This window comes from Tursiops truncatus, chromosome 12, assembly GCF_011762595.2.
Source record: "Tursiops truncatus isolate mTurTru1 chromosome 12, mTurTru1.mat.Y, whole genome shotgun sequence".
Lineage (NCBI taxonomy): Eukaryota > Metazoa > Chordata > Mammalia > Artiodactyla > Delphinidae > Tursiops > Tursiops truncatus.
The window spans coordinates 79,337,377-79,363,022 of record NC_047045.1 but is presented as its reverse complement, the minus strand read 5'-3'; the positions used below and the strand labels follow the sequence as shown (position 1 = coordinate 79,363,022).

The window sequence follows — 25,646 nt, the reverse complement described above, 5'->3', positions numbered from 1 at the left end:
AAGCCAAACTTAAAAACATGCATTTTTCTCATTTTCAGTTATGATTTACAGACTCACTCAGATGAGAGGTTGTTTTCACCCTTGTACAGGGGCAGCCGGTCACTCAACACCTCAAGTGCTAGCACTAAAGGACAGTTTTACATAACAAATCTCCCTAAGAGCATATAACCATTTTATAATATAACCATTTTATAATATATTACTTCAAAACTACTTCTTGAAAGGCGCTGGTTATAAACCTATTCAGGGTTTCAGACAGAAACTTCTAGTACCAATAATAACAACGATGATGAGGATCATAGTATCAGTAAAGAAGGGCCTGAGTTAGGTCTTGAAGTCCAGCATGTTTCACACTCAACCACACCACCTCCCAACAGAGCCATTTGTGTGCTAGGCAAGGGTATGAGGTACTGTACCTCACACGGACAGGTTAATTATCCTGTTGCTTGGAGCGTGTTCCCAGGCCAACAAGAAGAATAGAGTTTTCTCTGATGACCACTTTAAGTGGTCTCAAAGACGGCATAAACAAATTAAGACACAGGATTCTGAAAGGCAGAAGGGTAAAATTCACATTTCCTTAGCCTTCTAAAACCTTTGAACAAGGGAGACACCCAAATAACCTGACTCGCAAGCCCATCACATTGCTGAATTGCTGTTTATCCCAGTAAATCATACGTTTTGAAATAAAATTGGACTTAAACTCTTCATCAACCTAAAAATCCCTGGAAAGTGCTATGAAGCCTCCTTCTGAATCTCTACATCTTATTCCCCTCCTCTAATGACTTACTTTTAAAATGCGTTTATTAGATGTTAGTTTTCTCTTGAATATTTGTATTGTATTGGGGGTGGGAGCTTGCAAGCAATCGGGCTCTGGAACCACAAAGCTGCCCCCAACGCTAGCTGCTCCCTCACTGACTCAGAGGACTCAGGCAAGCGACTGAGTCCCATCAGCCGCCACCTCTCATCCGCACGCCAGTACAGGGACAACAGAAGTAATGACCTCACAGTGTTGGGTGGGGTTAAATGAGGTAAATGCTCTGCATAAAGCACTAAGCATGCTGCCTGGCGCCAGATAAGTGCTCATTAAATATTTACTGTAATGTAGGTACACAGTAATAGTGTAGCGGTTAAAAGCATAAATTCTGGAGTAAGAGCAGTTTGAAATCAAGTCCCGGCTCCATCGTTTCTTCACCTAATCCTGGGTAAGTTACTTAACTTCACTGAGCCTCAGATTCACCATCTAAAATAGGAGGGAAATATTAATAACGCCATGGTGAGGATCACATATAATTATGAAAAATAAGTATTAAGCATATAGTAAATGTTCAATAAATAGTTGCTATGTATATAAATGCATATATACACATATAACCATACACACATTTCAAATATGTATGTTTTATAAAAGCCCTGTTTATAATGTAAAATGCATTTTGAATACAGAATAAAGACTTTACAAATGACTTCTAGAAAAATATCTCACTTATAATAAGATGGATGAGTAAACAGCTGTGGCATGAAGGTATCCTTCTGTTCTTTAACAAATACTTAACAGATAATATAATGTGCGTTAGGAAAATAGTATAATATTAATTGTTAACATAACTAAGTAAAACAGCCTTTGGCATTTCAATAAAACGTAGTGTCACCAATTATAAACACTGCACAAGAAGGAGGGCACTGATGGGAAAAGGTAATCAGCCCAGGTTGTGAAGTCTTGGTTCAAATCTGTGCCATCAGTTCTTAGTGGTGTGAATTCGGCAAGTGAATTAATATCCCAAAGCCTCAGTTTCTTCACCTGTAAAATGGATCTGACTCAACGAGGCGGAAAGAACTAAATGAGTTTAATCAAGAATCCATTTAATAAATATTAGCCATCATGAGTTTGATTTTTATTACGTCACATAGTATCCAGATAAATTTAAAACAATATTTCTCGTTCACATCTAGAAAACTACATGTTAAAATGGCAAAAAACTAGAAACCACTTAAATATAAATTTACTAGTGGGCTATCTAAAACTACATACTAATTATTAGAAATATATATTTTAAATAATGTAATTTTTACTGAGTGAAAATCAGTAGTAACAGCAGAAAAACAACTACTAGTATCTAATTTATGTAAAACAGTAGAAAATATTTCACGAACATATACATTTATGTATATGTGTAAAATATGTGTGTGTGCATATATCTTTTTAACCCTTGATGCTCAACAAAATTTTAACAGTGGTTATTTTATGTGATTGGATCTGGGAGGATTTTCTCTTTCTTCCTTGTACTTGAGCAGTTATTTTAATAAATGCTGAAGTTTTTTGTGAAAGAAATAAAACAAAAGGCAAACCTACAGATTTCAACAGTCTTTAACAAAAGTCCATTTAAAAGACGGGAAATAGCTGCATAGTAGTAGCATTAAATCATATTAGTATTTTCAGAATAGATGTTAAAACTTAATGCAAAAGTATATGGTAATGAAATAACGAGACAAAGCTGGACAAATACAAATTATGCTCACATGCATACTTTTCACATTCTTTCAGGCTAAGGTATTTTAATAAAATTTTCCTCATGGTCTTCATTAGCATGTACATGTACATGCATGTACATACTTCATGTACATACTTGAGTAAGATGGCGGAGGAAAACTTTAAAAATCAAATTTTAGGCAAACGGAATACAGCAAAAATATAAATATTGATTTTAATAGTACGGCCTTATGATACAGCAGGCCCCAGCCTGACAACGCAACCGCTAAAAGTGATGAACACTTAACATACACAGACACAGGCACTTTTAGTTAAATGGGTTCCACGGAGCTGGTTCCCCACAGAAGCTGGCATCTTGAACCCAAGGAGTCTCAGAAGAAACAGAAGTCACATGTCTATCAATATTTTAGACAGAATCTAATACAACTGTAAATCTGTCATTGTTGGCAACACTGAAGAAGTAGGACCTGTTAATAGGAAACACTGAATACCACTGCTTCAGGTTTCTCTGTCTTCTATGGTCTAAATAACTCCATACAGAACACTGCCGTCAAAGGTCTCGCTGTAAGAGTTACATGTTCAAAATTATTGATTTCCTTTTACTTCCAAAGAAAACTACAATTGTAAACACAATTCTCTTTGTGAATTGATGCTTTTAAATCTATTTCCTTTGGAAATTGTAAAAGAAAGCAAGCAACCTGAACACTTAAAAGTATCAAAATGGAGTTTAAATAATAAGCGAAGTATAAAATTATAACCGGAGGTAAATTTGTTCTACTGAGCTCACTTTAACTTCTAGAATGAGTAACCACATGTGACTGTTTAGGAGTGCCACAATGGTCCACCAGTTTGTAGACTGTGATATGACTTTCTACGATTTGTCCTAGTGTTGAATATACCTGTCTCTTCTTGCCTTTCTGTATGCTGTTCACTTCTGAATTTTCCTCAACACTGCTAAGTAGATAAGACATCGTATTAAGGAAAAGATGGATTTTGGCTCTGAGAATAAAAGCAATATACTTTTAAAGCATGTATATAAAGATTGGTGAAAACTACTTATGAATTAAATAAAAGAGGAGTGAAGGAAAAATGTAAAACTACAACAAGCACAGCAATCTGTTATGAGCTGAATGAGTGCCAGTTTGTGGGCCTCGGGGCTCGGTAGGATTTCTCTGTACAGTGCCAAACTCCAACAATATTGTTATGGTTAGAAAGGAATTTCTCACGAGAGCTAACAAAGGCAGAAGGTCATAAATAAACCCAGCAGGATTGCCTTGTCAGTTCTCATTATTAGCGCTGCAGGTACTTGCTTTCCTGTGGGCTTCTTACAGGTTCATTTAAGTGTAAGAGTTCCTCCTTGAAAACTCAGATACTCATAAATAAAATGGTTCTTAATCCAGCAAAGAAAAATACTTGAAAAGTAAGAAAATAAGTAAGCAAGTAAATAAATATAGAAAGGACAGAAGCACGGCCAACGGCAGAGCTTAGCCTGGCGTTTCCGAAAGCTGGAGCACCTTCAGTCCTGGCCTTCGCAGCCCAGCAGTGACCAACAGGATGCTCTGCTTTCTCACCACAATAACAGTCTGCAGAATTCTATCTGGGCAGGAAGTGAAGCTGAGCTCCTAAACTGATGCTGACATGTGTTATCAACTGAGGGAAGCACAGCTGTGTGATCATTACTGCAATTATGAAGTGACATTTAGTGTTAACTTTATTTTACTGAGGATTTTTAACTAGTAACAAAAAAAGGAGGTACAAATCTACTAATGACAGAGATGTTGATTTTTAGCAATTAAAAAATAGGAATGTATTATTGGGTCTCTAAAGATAAACATTACCTTTTGCATAAGGCAGATCTACATCTTAAGAGATCTTATCAATGCCTCTTAATAGAACAGAAGATTTAGTTTTGTAATATTTAAAAAGTGAGATGCAAACCTCAATTCTTCTTAATTTTAAGTCCTTGTATTCTAAGAAGGGCTGAGAACAAACTTCCAATTATCCCAATACACATAATAATCCAACAGAGAAAAAAACCTGATAAACTTGATTCCATTTACTAAGTCAAAACGAAGACATATTTTTCTTCAGCAACAACAACATATTTCATGGTGTCATTTATTTTCTTTAAAAGGAAAAATAAAATAAGTATCTTTAAGTAATATAAACAAAGGAGAAATATATCAGAAAACTAAATAGAAAATAAAAATCCTCAGTAGTGCCACTATTTAGAGCTAACCAAATTCTAATATTTTGCCATATTTCCTTCTAGTCTTTTTTCTTAAGAAGAGCAAAACAGCATATCTTTTTTTTCTTTTTATTTATTTATTTATTTTTAGCTGCGTTGGGTCTTTGTTCCTGCGCGAGAGCTTTCTCTGGTTGCGGCGAGTGGGGGCTACTCTTCGTTGCAGTGCGCGGGCTTCTCATTGCGGTGGCTTCCCTTGTTGTGGAGCATGGGCTCTAGGCGTGCGGGCTTCAGTAGTTGCAGCACTTGGGCTCAGTAGTTGTGGCTCGCGGGCTCTAGAGAGCAGGCTCAGTAGTTGTGGCGCACGGGCTTAATTGCTCTGCGGCATGTGGGATCTTCCCGGACCAGGGCTCGAACACGTGTCCCCTGCATTGGCAGGTGGATTCTTAACCACTGTGCCACCAAGGAAGCCCCAAAACAGCATATCTCTAAGCACAATGTGTATACAAAAATAAATAAGGCACCAACTGACCTGTCATCCTCTATCAAAAAAATGAACATTTCTCCCCAGCTGATTTTCAGTTTTATAATTTGTGAAGTTTTTATGTAATTGTAAATTTTAAAAATTCTAAGTGTCCCACATCACCCCCTTTAAGAGAATAATGAAAGTTTCCAAGAGTAGAAAGTTGTTCTCAGAGGCTAGGATGCTGGAATACCAATTTGTGCAGTTACTTAGTCAGTTACAGAAACTCGGCTATTAAGTGCGGGTGTGTTGTAAAGAAAGGTATGTTTGCAGAATTACTTTTCGCTGGCTTGCAGCCTCTCACTACCTACCACTCGTGATTATTCGTGTCAAGCTGATGTTGAATTCTTAATAGAGAAAATTCTCCATGTTTGCTTTAGATACTGGCAATTGGTCTATGTTCTCAGCATTCACAGAGGATTGCCCTTGACTAGCATAACATCACGGGTACAAGGAACATGAATAAATGCTGAGAAGAGTAGTTTAAATGTCCAACAGTGGTAAGAAACTAAAACAGGCCTTACTTTACATTGGCGGGGAAAGGTGGGCTTTTCTAGAGAATATTTCTGAAGCAGCTAAGTTACTACATTAACTGTAGCCTGTATAAGAAATCTGTGGTGTTAAACTTGCAGTGGACCGCAAACGTCATATTACATTTTTTGATTAGTAGCTTTATAACCACGTAGCCCATCGTTGACAATATTAGGCCATAAAGAGTTCTCAGGAACTTACTACTGAATATTCTGTCAACAGTAATAAATAGTAAAAACAAGGGTCCCAAATCTGACAGACTTAGGACATGAATAGTATATTAAAAAAAAAAGGACCTATTTTTAGACTTCAACAGCTAACTCATGCTAGTATTAACCAAACTAGACTTCACCAATTCTTAAGAGTTGTTAGGGCTCATATCCAGTATTTCAGGTACAAATGTGTTATTAGATAAATAATAAAACGTGGGGAGAGCGAAGTTTGACTCCCTTGGAAGAGAAACCCTTACGATGGATTGTTATGAGCTGCACAGAATTTTCAGAACTAAACAAAGCCATAGTAAACATTCACTCCTACCCTGCGTTTTTAAAATGTGAAACTGAGGTCCAGAGAGGCTAAATTATTTATTTCAAAACTATGCACAGGTTCTACAGACACAGACTACATTAGAATGCAGGTTTCTAGGTATCTTCGTTAAAACATTACTGCTGACATTGTTAACCTCACTCAAGATTTCAAAGGACAGAGTGTGCGTGCACGCACGCGTTACTGCTCACGAGAGCGCGCGTATATCTACTTACGTGTATTTTCTAAGTTATTATTTCACACTACGTATCTAGGTACCTGCCTCTATCTCAAAATCTCGTTTCACTTAGTGATAAGGATATGACTTTGTCAGTGATAAAAGGAAGAACAACATGCGAAACCATGTAGCAGAGATGTCCCAGGATGTACAACAGTAGGACAGTTTAATAGATCCTTTGGTGATTTAAAACAAATCTTTCATTTTCTAATTTGTACCCTTTGGTGAGCCTCACAGAATGTTTTCTCTCGTTCTCTGATTTCTTGTTCACTCCATCTCCTTGTGGGTGAATCACACTAGCTGACACACACAGGCCCATAAACCAAGAGGCGATAAAGTGGCACCTCAGAGGGCAAGAGCCTCCCATGGCCACAGAAAGACAGAATATACACATCCTCTTACCTTGCGACCTGACCTGGGCAGGAGGCCCGCCTCCAACACAGCAAAGGAACTCATGACTACATTCAGAGGGGATCCAAACAGTAAGAAGGTAAATGTATTTTAATCACTGAAACTGATAAAGCATCCGATTTTTTCATTCTGTCTGGCGACTACACCCACAGGATTCACAAGAGTGAAACAGAAGAGAAGCAAACTGTGAAGACAGACTGTTTTGTGAAATCATAATCCATGAAGTATGCCATCTGTGAGCTAGCACAGTTCCCAACCTGCAATGGCTCCCCACTGCAATCTGATAGGGTAAATATTTTATAGAGTTCTGAAGTATCTATAATTGTTTTAGGTCTTAAACGTGTGGGGTACAGTGCAAACGGAATTTAAATTCCTGAGAACAGCGGAATTAACTGAACTTTTGGAAAAGCTGGCCACACGTGATACACGATTACATCCAGCAGAACAGAAGGACAGGAAGCAAAGGGCGAAGGAGAGACCAAAAGAAAATGGGAGGAAGTAACAAAGGGCAGGAGAATATAAAGCACGGTATAATATGCATAGTAAGTGTTGAAGTAGTCCCTGGATGAGCGAATGAATAGAACGATGACTACATGTGCAAAATAAAGCAAACGAAGTAGAGAAAGCTTTGGGCAGACCCGGCTAATAATAAATACTGCTTAAGATTTTCACCTTAAATCGGTAGGCTAAACAGTGGGGCAAACTCTACACATACATCTGGACACGAAGCACCTTTGTGAGAAGCAAAAAAAAAAAAAAAAAAAGTAGCCTTCTGGGCAGATGCAGCCCCACGGAACCACGGTGCCTCAGTGGAAGAAAACTGTAGCCCTTTCTCAGGGCTCAGGGGAGCAGGGAGACTCTGTCTTAGCAAAGTGCATCAGCCCGATTTCAACCCAGTTATTTCCCTCCAGAAGTGAGTGCTAGGTGCACCACCATGGCGACCCTGCTGGTACCACAGACGGCCACGACTTATCTGGTAAAAGACGAGCTGGGAAGAACCAGCAGTTAGGAGCTTGGGACTTGTGGTCTGACCCTGGTTCTCTTCTTATTTCTAATTACTAGTCATTCAGCCTTACGCATATTACTTAGACTCTCAAACTGAGGCCTCAATTTCTTCGCTGATAAACTGGTAGAAGTGTTAAATTTATGGTTATAATGATACAAAAGAAAGCACACAGAATAGTGCTTGGCATATAGTGGGAATATGATAAACTACAGCTATTTTTATCATACATTTTTATCCAAACCCTTTTGTCATTTAATCCTGACAGCAGTCAAATTAGGCGGGGACAACCAACTGCATTTTACACACGAGGAAACAGGCTCCGAGGGCGAGCTGCCTGGGCCATGAGTCCAGCCCAGCTCTCTGACTTCAAAGCCCAAGGTATGCCCACGTTTCCATGTTTCTCTCCTCGTTCCTCCTCCTGGTTATTCCTATTACGATGTCAAACAAAGGAAAAGAAAAAAGCCAGAGTAGAAGAATAAACGTACTCTTATCAGTGTTTCTAGGATGAAAATCCTTTAACAATCCAAGTGCATCTTCTCCCTCTCCCAGCAAAAACCTCTTAGTTTTGCTTTGATGGAAAATGAAAATCTTCCCCGCTGCAATTAGCTCCCGGACCCTCTACTGGACTAAGGGAGTGGCAAAACACCACCGCCAGTGTTCTAACAAGTGGACTAAATGTGATTAATTTTTTGGAATAAAAGATGACCCTGAATCCAGACATAAGCTACCTGTTAAAGACCATAATAACATCATGCAAACAGGATGGTCTTCTGGCCTAAAAATGTCATTAGAATTAAGACTTTCTTCATTTAGATATTTAATAGAAGCTATTTTAAAACTAATATGCATTATTTGTCGGGACAATTTAAAATTCTGAGATTATCTACAGTCCTCAGAAAATGTATATATACAAGAAAATATATAAGGAAGAATAGTAAAAACAAAACTGAAACAAGTTGAACTATAATTTTCCTTTTCTCTGACATTCTTACAGGGTAACTGTTGAACTACTGATTTTTCAGTGCAAAGGAAAGAATACTCTCTTCCATGACACCCATCATTTCTAAAATTTCCTTTAATAGTCATATGAAAAAGTAAAAACTGATGTTGATATAAACTCCTTGAATAAGGTTTGTGTTTTCTTCACACAAAACTTTTAACATTTTAAAGCGGAGAAATAAGATCATTTTCTGTAGCGAAACTAAGTAAAGAATGGATTACCATTAGCGCCACAGACTCTGAGATATCACCGACTTTCATTCAGACGGGGGGGGGGGGGGGGGGGGAGGGCTGAGGGATGGAAGAGCATTTCCAGGGTTCTGGCGGGTTTTTTTGCACGGGGTATCGATTGTACGCGTGCGTTCACTTAGGAAACACATCAAGCTGCACACTTGTAATTTTGTACTTCCTTGTACTTATATTTACATCAAAAAAACTGACTTCTGGACAACAACCACGCAGTCATTTGTCATGACACAGGAGAAAAAAGCAACAAACCAAAGCAAACCCAAACCACCCACCTCTGGAGTCCTGTCTCATCCTGATAGGTCAGCACTGACATGTGCTGAGCTCTTTTTTCAGTATTCTCCCTGAATATATGATCTGCTATCAGGAAAGCAAGAGTCCAATTTAAATGGAAGTTCCGATGGGTAGGTAATGGTTTGACCCCTGACCCCATCACCACAATTGTTCCACTTCTCTAATGACTTCCCTGCAGGGTTCATTTATCAGTTCTGGGTCAAAGACCAACATGCCCACAAGTCAAGGATTGACACAAGCAGCGCTCGAAGTATTTGGAAATAACTGCACCATAAAGACACATTTCATCAATTAAAGACGGTTTTTGAATTTAAATGAAAGTATAAACCAAAAATCACCACAATTTACATTAACCAATTCACAGGTATACAGGTATGGAAGGATACATCCCAATTAAGGTACAGAATCAGTAACACCCAAAGCCAAAGCAGTTCTACCTTAAAAGAGCTGTTTTATCTTTATTGCCTTTAGTAGTAGTATATTTGAGAGCACTGTCCACTTGTCTGAGATTTTCCTTTAAGTTTTAATTAATTTGAACTTCTTTTAACGTATACTCCTCATGACTTTAACTAGCATGGTTACAATGGATTAGATAGTGACTCAGAGATGTAAATTTCCCCAAATATGACAAAATCCTGCTTCAATAATCTTCCTGCTTAAACACTACTTTATACTTTTCACATATGTAAACAGAACTACTTGCAAATAATAATTTCTTTGTTAGTTTAAACAAACTTCCTCAGTCAGTAGAGAATATGTTAAAGTTGGTGCAAAAGCTGTAGTTGGACTTGATGATACAGTACTTATTCAGGATTGAATTCAGTTCTCAAAAAAAAAACCCGAACAAGACATGTAATTCCTTCTAATGTTTATTTGTACAGAACAGGAAGGAAACGGAGAAGACACCAAAAAAGCGGCAGGGGGGTAGGAGAGAGAAGGAGAATGAGACCTCAAGATAAAAGAGGAAGAATAGGAGAGGGAAGAAGGGAAAGACAAGGTTCTAAAGAAAGATCGGGGATTGCACTCAAAAGGCAGAGACTTGACCTCAGAGGCTGGATTATGCCAGGGTCATATCTCTCAAGTACGTTTCATTGGGACTAGTCAGGTGAGGATGTAGGGACAGTGGAGCATGACACTCTTCAGGCCAACAGTAGCTAAGGAAGCATCTGGAAGACTCTGCTACGATTCCAGCCAGCACTGAACATTTTCCACTTGACTAACTTTGGATTGGGTTACAAGGACTCACCAATGAGAGGTCTGGAAGAGTAAAAATTAAGACAAAAGTCTCCACTGTGAACAACAATATATTCAAAACACAGAAGAAATGCTACAAAGAACATTTCCACATCATTAGAAAAACAATACAGACTCTAAATGTTTTATTTTGCTCTTTAGTATTACAAATGGACACTGCTAAACAAGCTTTCTTAAGAAAAGGGCTTTAGATTCACAGTGTTATAAACACAAGAAGAACAGTTAATACTGTTGAGCATATATACATATAAAGTTACCTTAAAGAGAAAGGTAAACGTCTAGGCTTAGAGATACCTTCCTTTAATCAGACAAGTTAAACTGATCTAACTCAAAAGAAACTTTACTGATCAAATGAGAGGCTGACAAGCAGTAGAAGCATAGAAAAGGAAAAATCACAGAGGTTCTACAAGAAAAAGCTGACAATGGGAGAAGGAATCCAGACCAACAGATCACGAAGATTATTATGTGATAATGAAGCATGGAAAACAGCATGGAATGCCTATTGTGGAAATGGATGTATCTGGCTAACCTAGTCTGATACTACAAAACCTTCAAATTATTTAACCATCCCACATTCTGATGCCATACTCACAAAGTGACATCTTTCTGTGTAGATCTGCCACCAGGTAGACCACTGCCTTGCCAACTAGGGTGGTCAGTGTCTTCTCCAGAGAGACAGTTCAACCATCTCTTGGTATCCTCCTGATAAAACTGCTTTCTGAGCCTTGCAGAATAGAGAATCAGACCTGGACTTAAGCACATTTGCTAAAGTAATGTCACCCTGTGATGAATCATGAAGAACTACAATTCTCTGGTTAAAACCCTGGTCATTTGAAAGTTCTACAAGGAATAGATTGTTAGGCCTACCCACTAGCATTAATTCCATACATAAACAACCATTATAAATTAGGAAATTTGACTTATTAGAAGTACATTTAATGAAGGTTTTACATTTTTTACACATTTTATTTTAACTCACTAACATCTGATAAGTTAATATATTGTTCTTTCACAGACTCAACTCTCACAGTAGTAATACAGAATTAAATCCAGTTTGTATAGACCAATCATCTAAAAAAATCTCCGACAGAGAACAAAACGGCCCTGAAGATAAGCATCTTGGTGGCATGGAAAAAGTACTGGCTTTTTATTACATGTCTGCTGGTATCAGCTACCTAACCTCTGAGCCTATTTCTTCATTTGTAAAAGTGGCATTATACCACCTGCCTCTTAAGGTACTGTATTAAAAGAAGAAGTACATGTAAAGTACTTTTCAGAGTATCTCGTATTTACTTGTTGTTCAGTAAATGGTAGATATTCTGTCTTGGAGCGTTTGAGTGTAATCTGTTAAGATTGAAAAAAGGAAGAGCCGCCATACGGAAAATTCTCTATATCCTTCAAACCCTAGAGCAACAATGGTCTGGTTGGTCCCATCCATTCTCCTTCTGAAATGAGACTTAATTCTTTAAAATGTACTTTAAAACATTATCAGATTAACAGATGCTTTGTATAAAACCACAAACATCACAGAAGGAACAGGATGAGAGAGCCCTGACCAGACCACCGTTACCAATTTCTTACGGTACCCTCACTCCACATACTTTTTATGAGAAGTTTTAAAAGCTTTAAAACCAAACGCATGTCTACAGTAATTCACAACAATTAGCAGAAGGGAAAACAGAAATGGAGGTTAAGCACAATAGCAATGGAAAGCAAAAGCAACCATCTAATGCTGTAATGATGTATTTGGAAAAGGAGATTCAGCTTATCACGACTGCTTTGTCAAACCTTTGGATATCTCCAGAAAATGACAGTAAACAGGGACTATCTTTAGCTCCTTTCATATTTACTGTCTTTCTCTCCCCACTGCAAACTCAGTGTTTATTAGCTGCTGGAAACATTTACTATGGTGTCTCTCTCATAAAAATATTTTTCCACCTACAACATGATGCTGGCTTGGGAAGACTATAGCATAGACACTTCAACTTAATTGTCCTTAACTGGACTGTGTGAAAACCAAATATAAATTTTGTATGTTATGAAAAAGTACAGAAAGGGTTTAATCAACTAACCTTTAAATTTCTAGACTATCATTTAAGGACTGGCACAGAGTTGACACTCTGGATGAATTAGGATCACCAGATAAGATACAGAAACCAAGTTAAATTTGTATTTCAGATAAACAACAAATAATTTGTTAGTATTAAGTATGTACCCTGCAATATTTGGGACATACTTACACTAAAATTTTATCCATTTAACTGGGAGATCTGTATTTTTTTTTTTTTTTTAAATCTGGAAACCCTCAACAGATGGATGGAAAAAGTCATAATAACTAGGAGATAAAATACATGAGCCCAGTGCCCAGGTCCACCACCAGCTGCGTGATGTTAAGCAGGTGACTTAACCCCCTAGCGCTGTCCTGTTATTCACTACGAAACGGAAACCTGCCACAGCTGCCTTGCAGGGTTGATGTGAGACTCAAATAATAGCAGCAGCAAACACACAGCGCTTATATGTGCCAGGCAGTACTGCAAGTGCCTTTCGTGACTAATTCACTCAATCTTTTGAGGTATTTGCTATTATAATTCCCATTTAACATTTTACCATTATATATTCTTATTATTCAAAGAGCTAGCAATGTAAATTCAAGTGCAGCCAGGCTCCGGAGTCTGTGCTCTTAATTTACTGCTGCAAAAAGATAAAATGTATGCAAAAAGATACAAAATAGATGTTCTTAATATTGTTAAATAATTAGAAGGAATTAAACTATGGTAAAAATAAATACGATGATCTCAGCTGGGGAACAGCCTGAGTAAAGAGCCATGGGAGGAGACACACAGCCCCCACCCCTCTGCTGTCCAGAGGCTGCCACAGCACAGGGGCACTCCCCCCTGTAACATTGTTCAAGAAGGCTAAGAATGAAAAAGACCAGCAGCTCCATGGGGAAGAAGCTGTGAAAGATCATTTATGAGTTAACTAACCATAGATGGACAAAATTAACCTTGGTGTGGACAAGGGATTTGTTGAGATGGAAAGGAAGGACATAGCTCAGAGAAGCCGAGAAGAGCAAATTAGCAGGGGGTTAAGGACTGAATCAAAAATGCGTACAATAAGCAGTCAGTAGATATTTATTACCAACTCAAGATTGTGAATCTGTGCTAAGCATGTTGGGACCACTGAAAGTGATGAGAAAATGAGAGAAATGGAAGAAATAAATATTTCAGATTTTGCTTTAAAGATAATAAAGTGCTTTTAAAATAAACTTAAATCTGTGTTTGTAACCAGGTTGAAACTTTTGTGTGTGCAAATTTGTTTTTAATGAAAAGTATTAAGAAAAATTACTATTGAAGCCACTAAATATTGGAAAACGGTTTTTTTCTTCCAATGACCACAGACCTTGGGGTTTTACATTTATTAATCAAAGTATGTAACGCCTGTGTTCTTATAGAAATAGAGCATTCGGTAAATAATTCTTTTCCTCCAGATGCTTACTTACCCAATCTTAAAAGATACACATACATATGCATACTCTACACTAATATAAAGCAAAAATTGAATATTCTCTGCTTTAACGTCACATTTGTTTCTGAATCCAAAGCTGAGATGTACTATACATAATTTACTTTAAGAACTGTTTTCATCAACTGATGGGTTGTCTTTACAGATGTGAACTTATCAGTGTTCTGTTTAGTGTTAGTATCTAGACAAGGAGTTGGCAGCAAAGTTCCTGTTTCACTAATTACATTCTTTTCCAAAAGTTCACCCTGCCTGGGTGTCCAGGTAATTGCAATTAAGTCAGGAATCTGGTAATTAGAAATTCAAGTGCCCTGCCAGGAATAATACACATCCTCTTGACGTGCTGCCCACAAGACCTAATTCACTTGGAAAGGACAGACGCTGATGTGAAGTGGCAGTGTAGATGTTGATTAAGCAACAAGCACTGAAATAAATTTCTCCCCTCACTGTTCTCCCTAAAACCAAATGCATTATATCTCATTTAAACTCCTACAAAGCATTGTGTGAATTTGGAAATAAGTAGTCAAATTCAGAATCACTAATACTCGGAAGAGGTTGCTCTCTCTCATAAAATCTTTCCAAGATAGGAAGCAGATTTCAAGGCCACCACTTCCAGTCAGGCAGCAGTTGGGGTGGGAGGAAACCAACAGTCACTTGTATCTTGCTCTTCAGTATACCCCAGGCTCTCCACAGGGCCCGGTCCACTGAAAGCAATTCATAAACGTTGAGTAAATGAGCCTCAGAGCCTGCCAACACTCTAATCACGTAAAACTTTTTGTAAAATTCAAGAATAAAGATTTCTTTCACTTACCAATTGACTAATTTCCATTACATTAATCAGACTCTATCTTCAACAAATCTCACATTTTATAGTACACGACTGAACATTTGCAAACAGATTCACTAGGTGATGAAGGTTTTAGGAAGTAAAGCAAAGAACAAATATGTATCTCAAACTATTTCTTTAAAAAGCAATGACTTAGCTGGGCTGATTATTCTATCCAAACCATTTTCTGGCTAATGGAGTCATTTTACTAGTTTCTTTTATTCCTGACACCACGTAAATGTATTATATAACAAGCTGCTATAAATGATCATGTAAAACTTTCATTTATACAGCAATTTACTATTTTCCAAGCACTTTCATATTTTCTTGTTTGATTCTGAAAAGCTAAAGATATAAAATTAATCAATACATCTTCTCCAAATCCGGTCTTTCTTATACCAAGAGATACTGTTGACAAATGAACCTCTCTCTCTTTTTTTTTTTAAAAACCCAAAACCCCATTTCCAAGCTGTAGCGCCTTTGGTTATCTCATTATGCTGAAACATGGTGAAACATCTAGGCAAGATACTCAACGCCCTCCAACTTCTCTCCTACAGAAGTCATTAGCCCCAGCCAAATCTGTCTACTCATTCCTGCCTGTCTGTGATGCTTCCCCAATGGCACCAAGTCCAATGTCCTTCAAGGGCATAGCATCCTCAATCACACTGTACTTTCCCACTCACGGAGCCCTGTTGTGTCAAAACCAGTTAGCACTTGTCACGTGCTTTACCAACCCATTTCTCCAACTGCTCGGGACAGTCAATGAAGGCTGGAACCAACTCTCACATCCTGGATGCCCGACCAAGAGGGAATGAGACAAGAACCCATGTGCCACAGCTTCTCCTCTCTGGTCACAAGGCCTGCTCCTATTAAATATCATGCCATCAAAATGGATGGCCTTCAGAGTGGTGGGAAATGAACAGCCTAGCACAGGGATCAGCATAAAGTAGTTCAAGGAACAGTTGTTGACAAAACTTTAGAGAAAAGCTTGGTGTCATTCAGGGAGGCATCAAGTGTATCTTAACTCCCTAACCCTACTGGAGGGGATGTAAAGGGGCTGGTGTACAGGGATCCCTGGGAATACATGGAACAATGGTTTCGCCACTTCAGCTTATCTTTAAGTAGCACCTGTCTTGTCACGCTACGCCATTGCTTTTCTTAAGTGCTGTATAACTCATCTTGTGGCCACGCATATTCCCACAAAGGTATGAATCCATAAAATACTTCACTAAAATTCAAAAAGTTCTGTAAAAGAAGCAAAATTAGTAATTTTTACGCCAACATTAGTAATTCCTCTGTAATATTAGAAAATAATCCTATTCTAGGTATGGAGTATGTTGTTGGCATCATCAACCCCATCTAAAATTAATCCTTCTAAACTTTTATTTGATTCTAGAACTAAGTGCAGTAAATATTTGTTACTTTTTAAAACTAAAATATTTGTTACATTTTCAAAGTAACTTTAAAGTAACGTTGAAACATCATTAGATTTGCTTCACATCTGCCAGTTTAAATTTTTGGCTCAACGAAATTCCACTATCAAAAGGACTCTAATCAAATGAAAAGAATTCCTATTTAAAATATACTACTTTTCTCTAAAGTAATTCTGAAAGGAGGCACGTATGGCCAAAGATAAATTCAAAATATCTTTATGTGGGTATATAATTTTAAGAGGATAAGTAAGATGGAATTTTTTTAAAAAGAAAAAAGGTAGTTTGTATTTTTTTATACATTATATCTGGGCCTGATCCACAGAATTTGTAGGAAAAAATACAATAATTCTTTAAAAATTAAAACTTGATTTTCATAAGCCAAGTTTCTCCTTATATACTCCAAAAATGATTAGTCAAATTTGAATGTCAAAATGTTTTGTTTTGGTTTGTTTTTTGCGGTACGCGGGCCTCTCACTGTTGTGGCCTCTCCCGTTGTGGAGCACAGGCTCCGGACGCGCAGGCTCAGCGGCCATGGCTCACAGGCCCAGCCGCTCCGCGGCATGTGGGATCTTCCCGGACCGGGGCACGCACCCGTGTCCCCTGCATGGGCAGGCGGACTCTCAACCACTGGGCCACCAGGGAAGCCCCCAAAATGTTTTTTTTAATAGCAAGAGAATTTTTTTCTTAGCATTGCAAGTCTATAAAACTAACCGGAATCACCAGCCTTGGTTTTCTGTAACTGGCACACCTGTGAAGATCCCGAAGATCAGAACCAAACATGTTCAGTGGAAGAAGAAACTGAAATAATCAAAACCTTGCAACAGAAGCACTGGAAACAGCAATGCAGAGCGTTCTCCACCTGCCCCAGAAGTACACCAACTGAGCAGAGTAAGAGTCCAGAGTAAGAAACGACTTCTCTGGCTGTAGAGCAAAGCCCCAGGAGCTAACAGTATGAGAAATAAAACTGCTGTTACGATGGATCACTCTGTTAAAGGTGCTTATCATTTATTTTCAATGTTGTCAGCCAAATATGTTCTATTATACCCCCCTTTCACTTCCTCAGAACTGCATTTTTTGAAATTCAAGGTAAGGATACTTTGAGTACATGCAGACAAAACCTTTTCATCCCTAAAACCTGACAGTGTGTGTGAATCAGTACCTGTGGCAGGCAGAATTCTAGGATGGCCCCCAAGATTCCTAGCTCCTAGTGTACGTACTCTGCAATAATTTCCTCCCTTGGAGTGCAAGTGAGGCTGTGAATGTGAAAAATAACACTCCAGTGACTATGTTACTTTATAGGGAGGAAGGGATTTTGCAGACGTAACTAAGGTCCCTAAGCAGTTGACTCTGAATTACTAAAGAAGATTACCCTCAGTGGGCCTGGCTTAATCAGGTGACCCCTTACCTTAAGAGAGGTGGGAGACATTTGAAGCAACTCTCCTGCCAGTAAAATGTTGCGGAGAGGGCCATGTGATGGGGAAATGGCTCATGACTGATGTCAGGCAAGAAACCGGGGACCTCAGAACTAGAGCCACAAGGAAGTGAATTCTGTCAACAACCAGTGGGCCTGGAGGAGGACCTGTACCTCAGATGAGACCTCAGCCCCAACAATACCTCAACCTCCACCTTGTGAGACCCCGAGCGGAGGACCCCAGAACTGGACTGCTGGCCCATGAAAACTGTGAGATAAGTTAATGGGTGTGGTTGTCTTAAACTGCTAAATCTGTGGTAATTTGTTACTCAGCAGTAGAAAAGGAATATGTTAGCAATTTTCCTTTCCTTTCCAATCTAACCAGAGGGCACATGTAAGAATTTTTGAATTTTGCCTTTTTTAAAGGTTAGTTTTCTATCCTCATCAAGAGTAGTATAATAAATCTAAGGAAGACAAAACATCGCAAGGAGATATTCCATTGAGCACTAAAGGCTTGAAGGTAATTACTCACATTTATATTTTCTTTTTAAAGCGAAAATTTTAAACATTTATTCTCAAGGGTACTTTGCGCAAGTTCTGCAGGTGAATTTACACGACAAAGACAGAAACAAAAAAACACTACCCTACTGGCAAGAAAAAAATCAAAACCATAAAATAAGACAGGTAAACTCACGACTAGTCTCTAGTAAATTGATTAATGACCTCTATCTTTTCTAGTGGCACATTATCGAGGACCTGGCTGGATGCAGAAGGAAAAGTAATGACTTGTTACTTCTTAAGGAAATGAACTAGGAGTTGTAAAAAAGACAGCAAAGGGGAAGCAGTGTACGGCCTGCAGGTTCACACAGCGGAAACCTGACATACTCGCTGGGTACACTAACAAAGCCTTCACTGCCTCCTGACATCTGCTCCACGTCAGAGAGGAGGACGCTACTCTCTAGAAGGCCCTCCTGCTTCCCTTCTCATGGCAGCTGAGGCGCCTGCTTCCCAGCAGTTACCTGTGCTTCCTCCTATAAGCATACTTATGCTACACGCTCCTCTAGTTGTGAAACTTAATGAAAAATGGAATCAAGTAATGGATGAATGTGAAAAGAAGGGAGATGGGAAAATCCTACTCTACTAAAGCTGAACAAACTGTTAAAAAATCGTTGTAGAATTAGGCATGGCTGAGACAACTGTAAGATGTAAGATGGATGGAGAGGGAGGTACATATAAATACACTTTGTGTTAAAATAAAATGCATAACGTATGTATCATTTTTCAATGATTTGTTTTGACCAACTTGAGCACCCATACCTGAACTGGTAACGTCTAGTAAGTAGGCTTATGTGGTGGTTCTTTTCCCTTGCACAGCTCAGTGTGTACAACTATTTTCCACATACCTTGCTCATTAGGCAGGAACCAATTCCACAGGTACAAAAGAAAAAGCCCCAGATTAGGAGCAAGGAGATACTAGGTCTAGTGGGTCTGCTATTCTTGCATGAGCTTCACTTGCTACCTTTATAACATGAGAGAAATGAACTATATAATAATGTCCCCTGTGGCAATAATTTTATAATCATATTTTAAATTTTATAAAATAATATAACCACATTAGTTAAAAAAAAATTATAACTCATCACCATTAAAAACAAAAACGGGCTTCCCTGGTGGCGCAGTGGTTGAGAGTCCGCCTGCCGATGCAGGGGACACGGGTTCGTGCCCCGGTCTGGGAAGATCCCACGTGCCGCGGAGCGGCTGGGCCCGTGAGCCTTGGCCGCTGAGCCTGCGCGTAGGCAGCCTGTGCTCCGCAGCGGGAGAGGCCGCAGCAGTGAGAGGCCCGTGTACCGCAAAAAAAAAAAAAAAAAAAAAAAACCTTCTATTGGGCAGTAAGTGTATTAAAGGATGCTAAGGAAATTTAAGAAAGCTTTATGTTGTCTCATGTTACAATGCTGTTTCAAGATAGAGCATTTCCAAGGGGAAGAACTTAAATCTAAGGTAAAGAATGGTGACATCACAGTTCCCAGACATCCAATTGTGTAAAAAAGAACAATTTCGTGCTATCAACAAATTTACAGTGAGACACTTTACATCAAGTAAACAGCAACAACAAAATCCATAAACATGATTTGTTTTTTTTCTGACCACATTAAACAAAGCAAAACCTTTCAAACTGAGGACCTTGAAAGAATCATTTTCACATTCAAGTGATGATAATTATAGTCAAGATTCAGGCACAATGTCTCAGGATTGAATAATTGCCTACCAGGAAGGAAAAATACTAAACTGCTAGTAATGTTTTTAAAAGATGTACAAAATCAAATAGGTTTGTATACTATTTTTTATACTATTGACAAGAAAAAAACCCAAGACACCACATCTCCAAAGTGCTGCTGTCATCCTTCATTACGGAGTCAGCTAAAGGTGATATTAACTAAAACATGAAATTTTAAATTAGTGTAACTAAAGCTTGTAAGAACTGTCCTTCGCTGCTGTTGTTTGTTCATAAGTTGCTGTGTCTGTCCTACCTTTGTCCATTTAATTTTAAGTTCTTTGATGCTAACTGCATCTTTTCCTTTAAAACTTCCACTTAGCCTTACAAGATGTTCTATAGAAGCAGCCCTTAAATATTATATCTGTCTGAAAGAGTTAGGTAGTTACAAGAGTCTACTTGGGAATTCCAAGGACACTGATTAAAAACATCCATAAGGAAACTTCACTGAGTTTCAGAAGGAATGTGCAAAAGAGGTGTCAATTACACTGGGGGAAAGCCATCAGCTCCAACAAAACTTACTGGAGTAGCAGAGTGTAGCATCTCTCTACAGCTGACATCCATTCCAATAGGCATGCTTTGTTCTAGACAGATCCATTACCATTCAATAACCTGGTTGAAAGCCATTCCCTGATAAATTCTGCTCTATTAACCGAGTCACACGGGCTCAGAGAAGCTGGACGGTCTGGAGATAATTCAACAATATATAAGGGTCATTTTCTTCATTTTACAAAAAACACAACTTCTGCGATTCAACCTGTATTCTCATTGCTTCATCTACAAGACAAAACAGGACAGCTGGGGACAACAACACTCTCCTACATCATTATCTGGTACAGTAGAATGTGCCTGAAAGCCGACAATGTGGGCAAGGCCTCAGCCTTCAGCTTCTAACAGTCGGTTTCCACAAACTGCTAGCCTGACTGCATTCTTAGAAGAATTACCTACTTATTAAATGCACAAAAATAAAATAACGCTAACATCAAATCGTATAAATGACCATGCAGATTACAATGGAGTATTTTAAAATACTTTTGTGAAATACAGATACAAGATTAGACATGGGTGTGACAAAAGGAAACAATACGAAAGGGAAAATACCACACTTTCATGAATTTATTTGCCATAAAAATACCAATACCTGAGTGTGCAGCATGTAAAAACTGTACCACCGGCTGCCTTCAATCCTGTCACTTAAGAATTAACTATACACTCTCTCTCACCAATTATATCATTACATTTTCCTGATATATATATAAACATTCTTCTTTTTTTTTTCTTTCTTGCCTTCCTCTGCCTGCATTTACTGAAGGATACACAGGCACAAGAAATCTAGATACCTCTAAGCTAACATTCAAAAGACACAAAGCATGCAATTCAGAATAGTTGCATATTACATTTCAGTATAATCTAACATACAGTATGAATTTAAGAGGTTACAAATCACAAATAAAAACAATTCCTTTAACAATTTTTTTTTTGCTTAATATGAGAATCTATTGTATATTCTCCTTCCAATTATCATTTACTGAACTCTAAACATTTTCGTTAATATTTAAATTGCTAAAGCAAGCTGCCTGGATCTAGTTTCGTTGTGCTCACTTCTATCTGCTGCTTTAGTTTAAGGCACATTTTCCTTTATTTCACTTTTCCACAAGCCATAAAAAAACTCATTTCTAATTCATCCGTTCGTTCAGCTTAACCTCTCTTCTCAGCAATTAAAGCACTCTGCGCATCCCTCATCTATCACACAGCCAGCTAAATAATGCATTGCGTCCCCCGCTCATCTTTTATCATCCCAAATGACAGGTATTAGCATATCTCCCCAGTCAATTACAGTGCAGCAGAATAATCACAGCATAATTGGGCGAAAGCCACTCTAATCACCAACCCTGCAAACTCGCAGAATAAAAACTGAGTGGCAGTTCAGACAGGCCTTGCTCTTGTCCATGACTCTAGCCAACAAGCCTGGCAGATCTCCATTTCCCTCCTTTTCAAACTTATCCTTTAGGGAGGTCAACTTCTCCATACAGTCTATGTAAAAGAAAAGAATGTACACATACATGTGCACAAGCGGGAACTATTTACAACATGCACCTGCATGTCTTTATAATACTTGTGATTCCAGATGTTTGCACATACTATTAAATAGCACAAAATGAAAAATTCCACTGTCAATCAAAAAACAGTCATTTCATGAATGATGTCATTAGTTCTACTTCATGACTCATATAAGGTAAAACAAAATATTAAATTTTTTATAAATTTTTTATTTACTTTCAAAATTGAAGCCCTTCAAATGTCTACATGGTGAAGATTATCTTCTTCATCCTAAAAAATCAGGATTTCCCAGCTTCTTTCCAAAATACTCATTTGTCACAGGAAATACTTTTTAATTGAATATCTGTTGTTATTCTTATACTGCAATTGTATGTAATAACTTTTTTAAAACTATGACAATATTAAATACAGGTTAACACATTACCACGAATAAAGAAACTATGCTTACATCTTGAGAAGGGGATTAAAAATTAAATGAGACAAAAATAGGAATATAATGTGAGAAACTTAGAAGAACATAATCACAAATTTAAGATACAATAAAGAAACACACATATTTTAAAATTCTGACAAATGTTCAGGAAATTTGTTTGAATACTTTTTATAAGCTTATTGATTTTACCATGATATTTAATGTGTAATATCCAATCTAGGCCTATACCCAATTCTCATTTTATTCTCATTTTACTTTATTTATTTACTTATTGGCTGCGTTGTGTCTTCGTTGCTGTGCGCGAGCTTTCTCTAGTTGTGGCGATCGGGGACTACTCTTCATTGCGGGGCGTGGGCTTCTCACCGCGGTGGCTTCTCTTGTTGCGGAGCACAGGCTCTAGGCGCACAGGCTCAGTAGTCGTGGCACATGGGCTTAGTTGTTCCGTGGCATGTGGGATCTTCGCGGACCAGGGCTCGAACCTGTGTCCCCTGCATTGGCAGGCGGATTCTTATCCACTCTGCCACCAGGGAAGTCCTGAATTCTCATTTTAAATAATATGTATTCATTTGCTACTCCATTCTTCACCTCCTCTCCCCCCCTTCAGTGAGACACAAAAAAGTCATCCTGAAATGAAAATTTAATTTGGGAAGAGTGGAGGGAAGTTAAGTGGAATTTCTTATAAAAATGTACGTAGCTTCTTAGGAAGCAGCCAATTCAGCGCCTTAAATTGCAACATGTAGCTAGAAGTAAATGAAATTTTCTGTAGGATTTAATTTACTCTATCTCGATCACATAGAGCATGAGACCTACTATTTCTTGTACTTTTCCCTTCCTCACCTTCATCACTCCTTTTCACATTTCCATCTAAGACCAAAGGAAATCCACACCTGAGGTATGCTCTGGCCTGGAGAGAAGGCTTCCCCGCTCATCTGGAGGCCAGTGCCCACTCGCTGGGCAAAGTGGGCAGCGAATCTCAGCAGCAGGTCTCGGTGACCTGGCACACAGGGCCACACAATCACTGCACACTGCACGGATGCTTTGGCTGTGCACAAATGAATAAATTATACATGGCAAAACCCTCTGCTTTGTGATCCAATGGTAGCCACGACACCAGCAGAATTCAGGAAAGTATGAAAATAGGCAATTATTGCAATGAAGCAAACAAGATATACTTATTACTTTTATTATTTAGAATTTGTACGATTTTCAACCACAACTCTGTCAGATAATTCAGTCCTTCAGTACACACAAAGACACTAAGGCAATTACACAATATCAAAAAGCCAACTGTCGAAAGACCAGAGTAAAAGGAGAATTTAGACACAACAAATAGTCTCCCAGACTTTTTGTTTCCTAATCCTGTTGTTTTAAAATTACAATATGAAATGTTTTATTTGCATTATTACTTCAAGAACTCTGCATGTATTTTCGTTGGCATATCTTTGCAAATGGACCCACAGGATAGATTACTTCAGTTGTAAAATGGTAATTTTATTGCTTATTGGGGAATATCTGTTACAAGTATGTATCAGTGATACATCTGGTATGCAAGTATTAATTCAACAGGTTTTTTTTTCAAATCTGATTTTTAAAAATCATATCCTAATATATTCTTTAATTCATATAAATGTTCTACTTGGCTTTAAACATCTTCCAACATATTGGCTCTTTCAACACCAGTCACTTTGACATTCTCAACTGACTTGCAAAAATTGACATGGCTTGGGTAAAAGCCAGATTTAAGGGAGGAGGAGGGTTTTCACCATCTGAAGAAACAAAACTGGCTTTAAAATTTGGCATAGGAGAGAACTTAAAACACATGCAATCAAAATCATCCCCCATCTCCCCTAGAATAACTGCTTTGCTTCTTCACAACAAAATCTTAAGCAGCTTGATGATTATTAATATGGTCACAGTAACTCTATGCTAAGGAATCTTCTAGGCAAGCCCAGAGACGTGTCTCTAATTATCTGTACACATCCCAATGAACAGGTGTTTCAGGGTGGGGATAAGGAGAATATATGCACATTTTGATTATTACTAGAAATTAAGTCCTCAGATAAGAGTGCCAAAATAATGTCCCAGCAGAAAAACAGAGTCAATCAAATGCCAGGATATGCAAGTAAATAAGCTTTCATTCAAGCATAACTCTTCCCTCCCTTAAAAAGATCACTTCTGAGATCTGCAGCACCTGAGGCCGTGCTTAATTCCTACCATCTTTTCTTAAAAACCAATGTAAGTCTGACAAAAGCAGGCATGAATTCTGCTAGCCTCCACTCACATTCCTTCATTCACCACCATCAGGGCAAACATTTTTGTACAAATATACTTAGGATCTTAGGATCTAGCGACCCACGCCACACAGTCAGGAAGTCCATCCGAAGAGTCTGCCCTCTACCATCACCTGACAGAGCATTTGGTCTAGAAGAAATGGAGCTCCTACCACACTAAGAACCCACGTGGTCATGATGAATATTTCTGATTTTTTATATACTGTCAGAGCCTATTCTGGAAACATCACACATTCTTCATTGGACTATGTGGCTTAGAGTCCTTTCATGCCGATTAAATTCCACAAACATCTGTGATCACCTGATATTTCAACTAGTACGCACATACACACTGCAATTGGGGGAAACAGCTTTTAAAGAAAAACAGTGTTTTCACTACTGAATGCGGATCTAAAATGATATAGGAGAGCCCTAATACACTGGATTGAGTCATATGAAATTGCCAACACTGTTGGCAATTTAAGCTGTAAAAATGTCAATACTGTAAGATTCAATCTAATCTACAGCTCCAGTACTGGGAAGACTAAAAATAAGCATTGCTGTAATTCTGTATAAAGGGCACTGGCCCGGGAGGCAGAAACTTGAATTTTTTTTCCTACTTTGTCATTAAATAGGGCTTAAAATCAGTCCTGTTCCCTCCCTCAGCCTTAGTCATCGTGAAAGTAAATTGAGATGAATATTTTGGAGTACTTTTCCTCTT

The 25,646-nt window shown here is 38.3% G+C and overlaps 1 protein-coding gene and 1 long non-coding RNA gene across 10 annotated transcripts in view; one reads left to right on the top strand and one right to left on the bottom strand.

The window, feature by feature from the left end:
• ARID1B (AT-rich interaction domain 1B) overlaps nt 1–25,646 on the bottom strand; it is a 411,398-nt gene that overhangs the window by 135,389 nt on the left and 250,363 nt on the right. The window lies entirely within an intron of this gene.
• Nucleotides 7,066–8,962, top strand: LOC141276049 (uncharacterized). The gene is made up of 3 exons (XR_012324943.1): nt 7,066–7,189; nt 8,173–8,285; nt 8,902–8,962. It is a non-coding gene; the product is annotated as an uncharacterized lncRNA (long non-coding RNA).